We start from the raw sequence: 8,172 nt of genomic DNA, 5'->3' as shown, positions 1-8,172 counted from the left end.
ACTGGGCCCTCGTCCTGTCACGTCTGTCAGTAGTCTTGTCGTACATTACAACTAGAATCAGATCTGCCAATGAATTAGTACACTTCGACCAAATAAACACTGACGCTGTATGGATCTGACTCTAGAATAAATGCACAGTTGTGTGTTATTCATAAGTCCAACTAATTCAATTATTCATTTAAGTCCAAACATTCATTTGCTAACTACTTTGGATTGAAAATCTAAACTTTAATCTAAAATCCTCTAAAATTAATGTTCAAAACTTAACATTCCTTTACCTGTTATAGCACTATTTCTATCAAAAAATAAAAATTTATGAACTGATATACAAATAGGATAGAAACCGCGATTTGAAAAAGAAATGACCATTTACGTCAAAAGATCCGTAGTTCCTCGATTCGCAACAATGGTCGATACAATCATAATCCGAAAACCGTTAGTTCAACAGATCAACGAATTTTGTCCGACATCATTTCATTATTGATTGATCGCGACTCTATGGACAATTTGACATAAAAGAATGCCTAGTATTCTACATCAATAAAAGTTTATTGACAGCATTACTTTAACTTAACAATTGCAACTAACTTTAACATCAAATAGATTTGGAAAGGATACAGATTTATTTTAAATGCTAATGCTAAGCAACAACACAATTGTACTATCCTGAACACCCAACCTAAATCCCACATTGTGATAGTGAAAAAGTCACAGAAGCAGCGGTGTCTTGTGCAATTGTGATATTTTCACTATCGGAGAACTACCTAGTTCACGAAGACAGCTTATCGGTCGACGCTTAAGCCCTGGGGCTGCGGCAAAGCGAGTTCTCGTAGCATGAAGTGGTGTCCATAGTGCTTATAAAAAAAGAATGTATACCCAAATTTTAACTAATGCACGAGGATCAAATCATGCCCCTTGACTTTACAAGGCCCAGGGGAAATCAAAAACACATTACCCATTCAAATTTTATGATTTGTTTATGTTTATCAGCAACTTTCGTTTCGTTTCACTTTTTTTTCCTCTGGCGTTGCCCTGCTGCTGCCGTGTGAACGGAACCATTACGCCACAGTTTTTGCGTCCATGTTGGCTTCGAATAGCTTGTTATAAAAATTTCAAAAAAGTAAAGGGTGAAACCTTTTAGATCTTTTTAAAATTTCATAGTTTTAGTCCCTTCGAGTTGACAATTGCTTTCAAGGAATCATAACAATTCCTACCAGGCTGAGAATGGAGAATCCAAAAGCGATGCTGCATCCCACCAGCAGTGGAGAATACATTATTCAAATGTTTCAAGCTTTCACGGGGAGTGGGTGGTAAAAAGGTGGCGCAAGCTTTGAAATTCTCTCTCTCGCGCAGAAAGCACAGTTATGCAAAGTAACACAACCACCAAACAACAGCTGGCAACCGTGCACGGGGAGCTAAAGTTTGCCTCCAGTAACCGCAGCATTTAACATTGTGTTGTAATGGCTTTTTAGGGGGGTTTAACTTGGTTGGGGGCTGAAATCCATCATCGAGGGCACCAGGGAAGATGGAAGTTTGCTCTATTTCGGGAAAACAGTTATAAAAAAAAAATGCCTAAGGTATCTTGTATATTCTAAACATTTCTGGAACAAATTTTTCCACTGCATAGAAAAACAATCAATTCCGGAAATCGTGAATTGTATTCATGAATTTGAAAACCACGATGGGACTTATTAATGAGTATGGTTCATTTGCATTATAAACACAATTCATGATTCCTGGAATTGATTTTTTTCGGTGCGGTGGAAAAATTCCGTGTGGTAAGCAATCGAATGACATGTGACCACTCAGCTTTTTATTTTAAATTTAAAATATTACATCGAGAAATGTGTAAATTACAGCTTTTCATGTGTAATTTCACGTATTCCTTACAAATAGAGGTAAGGATACACAGCTAAAAAAGTAGTAATCCAGCTGCATGTAAAAGGAGTGGGTGTAAATTAAATATTGCATCATTTTATGCAATTTTATGTGATTTTACACCCTAAAATATGTAGCCCATCAGTGTGGTAAACCTACTTGACCGAAATGTCAAGCTCATATATGCGTTTATCCTTCCAGCTTTTCATCGATCTGATGGCTGATGGTATAGTTTTTGCAAACACAAAAAAAATTGCAACCGACAGAATTCAAACCCAGCACCAACAGTAAGGACTGGCGCCTTAGCCCGCTCGGCCATCAGACCGATGAAGAATAGAAAGGATTAACGCATATATGAGCTTGGAATTTCGGTCAAGTAGGTTTCCCATACTGATGTGCTACATATTTCAAGGTGTAATATTGCATAAAATTTCATGAAATAATACAAAATTTATTTCACACCCAGGCATTTTGCACGCAGTTGGATTACTACTTTTTTTGCTATGTGCACAGCTAAAAAAGTAGTAATCCATGTGAAAGGCCTGGGTGTAAAATAAATTTTGTATTATTTCATGAAAATTATGTAATATTACACCCTGAAATATGTAGCCCATCAGCATGGGAAACCTACTTGACCTTTTCGGTCAAGCTCATATATGCGTTTATCCTTACAGCTTTTCATCGGTCTGACGGCCGAGTGGGCTAAGGCGCCAGTCCTTACTGTTGGTGCTGGGTTTGAATCCCGTCGGTTGCAACTTTTTTTTTGTGTTTGCAAAAATTGTACATGTAGTGCACAGCAAATAATGTAGTAATCTAGCAGCGTGTAAAAGGCCTGGGTGTAAAATAAATTTTACAATTAAACTTTTTTGTAGCCCCTTAGTATGGGAAAGCTACTTGACCGAAATGTCAAGCTCATGTATGCGTTTATCCTTTACATTATCCATCGGTCTGATGGCCGAGCGGGTAAGGCGCCAGTCCGTACTGATGGTGCTGGGTTTGAATCCCGTCGGTTGCAACATTTTTTTTTAGTGTTTACAAAAATTGTACATGCAGTACACGAAGGTGATGTGCATGCTTTTGCATGCGATTTTACCATCGGATTTTTTTGCTGTGTGTGTAATATCAAGTGTTTATGCTGACCAAGGTGATGTGCATGCTTTTGCATGCGATTTTTTGCTGTGTGAGTTTATATTTTATGTCGGAAAAAATGTGAAATTTATCTCTAAAATGAGTTGAATTACCACTTTTCCCATGTAATTTTACTTTTTCTTTCTAAATTAAGGTTACATTATAAAAACAGGCTTAAAAAATAACTAAAATTTAAATACAACTAATTTTAGTTGATACTGATAAAAATGGATAATCGTCAGGTACACAGTAAAAAATAATGTAAATTTGGAAGGTTGAACATTACCTCTGTAATTTTTTAGTTCCTCAATTTAGACTGAAAAAGTGGCATTACACCAGAAAAGTGGTAAAATTACACATTTCCAGAGGTAAAATTACACATTTTTTCTGACATAAAATATTTAACCCTTCCCAGATGTAATATTACCATATTTTTTTGCTGTGTAATGCTAAGCTAATTTAAGTTTAGTTTAATGTGGGTCTCGTGGCGCAGGGGTAGCGGCTTCGGCTGCCGATCCCGATGATGCTATGAGACGCGGGTTCGATTCCCGCCTTATCCACTGAGCTTCTATCGGATGGTGAAGTAAAACGTCGGTCCCGGTTTCTCCTGTCTCGTCAGAGGCGCTGGAGCAGAAATCCCACGTTAGAGGAAGGCCATGCCCCGGGGGGCGTAGTGCCAATAGTTTCGTTTTTTTAATGTGTAATGACTTTAACAAAAACAAATCATTTATAATGTAGTTTCCATGTTTAAATAACACTTGATAATATTATAAATGTTAAATCACACATATAGTTTCTAACAAAAAATAAATATAAATGATGAAATTTATCTTTATCGGCCGTAAGTTTTTCAAAAGCGAACTATTTTTTTTAAAGTTGATGAAATATGAAATATACTTGACAGGAAACAATGGATATTAACACAAAATCCATGTTATAAAAATTAACCTTCATTTGTTGAAAATTGTTCAGTGCACAGTAAAAGAAGACTTCGAGATATTACATCGGAAAATGAAGACAGATTTTGTGTCAGAAAAATGTGTATCATTACCTCTAAAAATGATTAAATTTTCATATTTTTATGTGTAATATAAAATATTCCGTACAAATTGAGGTAACATTTCATAGAAAAAAACCAACCCAAAATCAAACCAACGAATTATTTTAAAATGCTTTTTAATCCTCTAATACCCAATGCCACCACTAGACGTACGCCAAAAATCCAATTTTGAACCAACATAGAATCTTCGAAATTCATTAGAAAGTAAAAACTTGTTAAGTTATTGTATATCTTGGGTTTGATGATTTTATCTGTTTTATGTGCCTATGTTTTGAAAAACACATGAAGATAAATTCAATCTAATCTAATAAAATTAATGAAAAAAAAAAAATGTTTTAAACAAAAAATACAGTTTCTAGCCGGGACCGTGGTGTAGGGGTAAGCGTGGTTGCCCTTCATCCAGTCGGCCTGGGTTCGATCCCAGAAGGTCCCGGTGGCAAATTTTGAGACGAGATTTGTCTGATCACGCCTTCCGTAGGACGGGAAGTAAATGTTGGCCCCGGTCTAACCTAGAGTTAAGGTCGATAGCTCAGTCCAGGTGTAGGAGTCGTCTCCCTGGTCCTGTCTCGGTGGAGTCGCTGGTAGGCAGTTGGATTAACAATCCAAAGGTCGTCGGTTCGAATCCCGGGGTAGATGGAAGCTAAGGTGTAAAAAGAGGTTTGCAATTGTCTCAACAATCAAGCCTTCGAACACATAGTTTCGAGTAGGAATCTCGCAATCGAGAACGCCAAGGCAATGCTGTAGAGCGAATAATTTTTGACAGTTTCTAGATTTCTGCCGATTTCAGAAGATTTAAAAGTCTAGAATTTTACTAGATATACAGATTTTCCGACTTATTAAGCTTGATTCAAAAAAAGAAGCATAAGTTGAAGTTGAATACCTCAATTATTCAATGCGTTTAGGACAAAAAAAGATAGTTCAAAAAGTCTACCAAAAAATGTAAATGTAAATCTGATCGAGAAACTCATGACCAAATCAAATTCAATAAGAACGATGCAGTTCCTTGTAAGTAAGATTTGCAGCGAAGTTGTTGAATAGTTGAAAACGGCGACTCAAAAATTGGATGACGGTAATCTACTTCTTTTTTAATGTTATTTTACCTAAATAATTATGTAACAAACAGATGAAAATTTCTTCATGTTTATGTAATTTTACTCAGTTCCTGATGTAGAATTTCATATTGTTTTAAGATACAATTATTGTTTCAATGTAATTTGATTATTTTCACATCAATTTAGAGTGAACTTACATAAAATGTTTCGGAAAGAATTTTGGTCCCACTATTATTATTTAAAGTAAAATGTCAGACGACAACAAAAAAGCTATGATTTCTTGCAGATGACCAATGCAATGAGATTCATGAAAATATCGTTCACTCATAAAGTGTTAAGGAGAGGTTTTCTTCATCATGATTCACCATGTCACACCTTCGTCGACGAGAAAAGTTCGCTAGAGAAGCATGAAATTTCTGAGATAAACGTTGAAAATTTGTAAACAACTTGCAGGAGGAAGTTCCCACCATCAGACTGCACAGCGTCACGTGCGATTTGTAGCCAGGTTTTACGACAGATCGTAAAATGCTCCCGTCTGGAAGTTGCATTTGAAGTTATTTAAATTTCGCCTGGTAGCTTCGCGTCTCTGGCGAAGTTCGTACTCGGGGATATCCAAAAATAATTTGATGAGAAATAAGATCATGATTCTGTTACTTCATCTGGAGCATGTAGAGCGATTCGCCCATATCGACATATGACTAACAGACTTAAACGAACTCCAGTGTCTACAGCTGACTGATGGGAAGCTAATTGCTCTCCAAATCGACATGCTAATACACCGTAACACGAAAACGTCAAGATGCACTTCTTGCTTGCATTTCTGCATGACATTACCCCGTAAATCAAGTTCCGATCCCCATAAATAGAGCTCGCCTTGGAGGTTGTCACGGAATACTCTGAAACGGAATCGCATCGGACAGACACCACCAGCCGGGCGTGCACAAGGGAAATTGGCCGAGACACGTGTGCGGCAAGCAAATGTGGTCTCACAAATAGAACTCGATTCCGGATTATTTTTTGCTGCTGCTACCTTCCAGAATTATCACTCAGGTTGTCGTCAGTCGTACTCCGAGTGTGTGTGACATGCCGGCGGCAGCAGCAGGTGGAGAGATTGATTGACAATTGGAATTTTAATAGAATATTTTATGCTTCGGTGTCGACTGGATTGATTCCTCACTTCAGTCGTGTCGTCTCTCTCGATAGCAGAAGCTGGTTGAGCTGTTCCAAATGTGACAAGCTCGGTTACTGTTCCGAACACCCAAACGAAGGAGCGAGGCAAATAGTGTTGGCTAGTAATGTCTGCATTAAGAATTGAGATAAGGGCTTGTTCTGCATTAAAGCTTCAGTACTCTACTTTAAGTATGCAAGTCAAATCGGTTTGCCATTTCCGATCAAGGTCAAATTTGTTAAAACAGCTCGTTGGTGGCCTGGACTATGATTTGGAAAATAAATTTTACAGAAAATTGCTAAGTAATATTTGGAGTAATATCTGAACCAAAAGCCTTGTTTGGGTGTACAAACGCCACGGAAGCGATCCAGAGAGTCTTGAGGTTGGCAAGCCGTATCTTTCACGCAAGGTAGAGAAAGCTGATTTTGAAATAAATTGATGATAAGCACGATAGCTACTGTTGGATGCCGGTTGACACGTGGAGCACTTTCCTCGAGTGGATTCAGGTGGATAGACAGAATGGAATGGATTTGTCGTATGAAGGGTGACTTCTTTTGTGCGGCAGGTGCCTCCAAAAATGGATCCTTTACTGGGATTCAATTGACCTAAATTGTGAGGCTTTTGAACAGGATTTAACATCGAACAACAGAAGGTTAGATATTAGTCACTCATTTCAAACAGTTTCCAGAACTAACTTTTCTCCGCGGCAATAAATTCCGGCCCGCTGTCCTCACTGTCCGAGTCTACAACGAAGGACTTTCTCCGCTGAAATCGGAACCTTCGACAGCTGTCGGCACGACTGTGTCCACTCGATTCTTGCTCCTCCTCGGTTTCCTCCCGGATGGAATCCGTCGTAGTTTTGCGAAACGTCTTCTTCGATCTAGCTTTGAACCCGGAACAATTCAACTCGCTCAGAACAGCTGGCAAGCTAACCATTTCCGCTCGTTCGGAGCACGACGACAGCACGCGAAACTTGTCATGTCATTTCTTGTTGAACGACCGGACTAATTACACAGTAAACGATACGTGACCAATTGGCTAGTAGATGAAACGCGCAACGTCACCCGGATAACCGTCAACGCTAACGGACAGCAGTGACTGAGTTCGGTCCAAAGACGGGCGGGTAGTCCCCTCGTGGATCTCTCACCCAGGGTATAACGAAGACCTTCAAGTGGGATATCCTCCAAAAAGCGATTCCCCGAATGATTACTCAACGATTTCTTCACTCGAAAAGCACCTTCCAAGCAAGAATGTATTATTAGCTAACAACGGTTCTCCCTTCACCGCTGGCCACACCTTCCTCGGACCAAATTAGCCCACGGCAAGAGCTATTACCGCGCGTTACCAAACTGTGCAACTAATAAATCACGCAATTTTCTTCGAGTTTTCTGGCTTCGTAACCGGCGCTACACCCTTCGAATTCCGCACACTCGCAAATTCCTGCACGTCAACCCTGTCTTCAGCGCAAGCTACGCTCAACACAGCTGTTGGTTTGGAAAAATAACCACGCCGATCAAATTTTCCGCGCGACCAATTAATGCGCTATCGCAAACTAAACTAAGTTCCGCCGCAACAGTGTGCAACAAAAGGTCGTGCAAGACAATACCCTGAGGGGTGGGCGCGGATCATTTCCTCGAATATCTCGTCGATATCAGGTTCAGCCTCGGTCGTTCGACACGCTTTTGTGTCACTACAATCGATCCTTGAAAGAAGCACCGTCAACAAGTGTACCGAAAGCCGGATGACATTTTCTGAAGAAATCTTCTCGTACGGGTGTAGTCGTTCGAGCGGGGTTCTACCGTAGTCCGATGATTCGCGATGGTGACGTTGTCGCCGTTGTCACACACACACCCGGTTTGTCTCTCGCGGGGTTCTATTTTTAAAGG

Source organism: Culex pipiens, chromosome 3 (genome assembly GCF_016801865.2).
Source record: "Culex pipiens pallens isolate TS chromosome 3, TS_CPP_V2, whole genome shotgun sequence".
In the NCBI taxonomy this organism is placed as follows: domain Eukaryota; kingdom Metazoa; phylum Arthropoda; class Insecta; order Diptera; family Culicidae; genus Culex; species Culex pipiens.
This window is presented reverse-complemented; position numbering follows the sequence as displayed.